Source organism: Lathyrus oleraceus, chromosome 4, assembly GCF_024323335.1.
Source record: "Lathyrus oleraceus cultivar Zhongwan6 chromosome 4, CAAS_Psat_ZW6_1.0, whole genome shotgun sequence".
NCBI classification, from domain to species: domain Eukaryota; kingdom Viridiplantae; phylum Streptophyta; class Magnoliopsida; order Fabales; family Fabaceae; genus Lathyrus; species Lathyrus oleraceus.
Window position 1 is genome coordinate 227,510,017 of NC_066582.1, and position 767 is coordinate 227,510,783.

A 767-nucleotide genomic window follows, 5' to 3' on the forward strand; every position below is an offset into this window, starting at 1 on the left:
CAATATTGGGATGGGCCAAGAAAAGTCTTTAACCTGAACCGATCTGTTGGTATCACAGTCAGAGCTACTGCAGCAGAAGCAGATATGTTGAACCAGTCCAGTCATTGAACCTGCAGTGAACATACACAAACTCAACACCCTGAATAAAATAGATGGAACAATTGGTGATGGGATTGTTAACCTTGCAAATCTCACAGTTTTGGAGCTTTACTCCAATCATTTGACAGGTTTTATTCCTAAGGATATTGGTAACCTTTTGAAATTGGAAAAGTTGCTTTTTCATGTCAACAATTTGACCGGTACGATTCCACCATCGTCGAATCACCATCATGTTCACCTACGATTCATGCATGCAGCATCATGAAGAAATGGAACGGAGTCACAAATGGATTAAGTCTATCATGAGCAATCAAATTCAAGAGAAAACTAACCGAATTGGATTGGCGATGCCGACAGGAGAAAAAGCATCACCCATAACAGGAAGCTGTTCAATCTTCAGGGTCCCTTCAAGATAATGCATCAGGAATTTCACTGCCATCTGAACCTGCAAGATCTGTCAGCTTGGATCTTTCCGAGGCACCAGCAACATCTGCAGCATTCAACATGATCCAATCCTGCAACAACCTACAAGAATCGGTTAGCACAATACCAAATAGAATTTGGCCAATTGCAGACCTCAATCACCCTTATGCAGCAAGCCTACAAAACCCTGCATTTCAAATCAGAGCAGGTTAACCTGCAGGATATTTCGAGGCCAAATGCATACT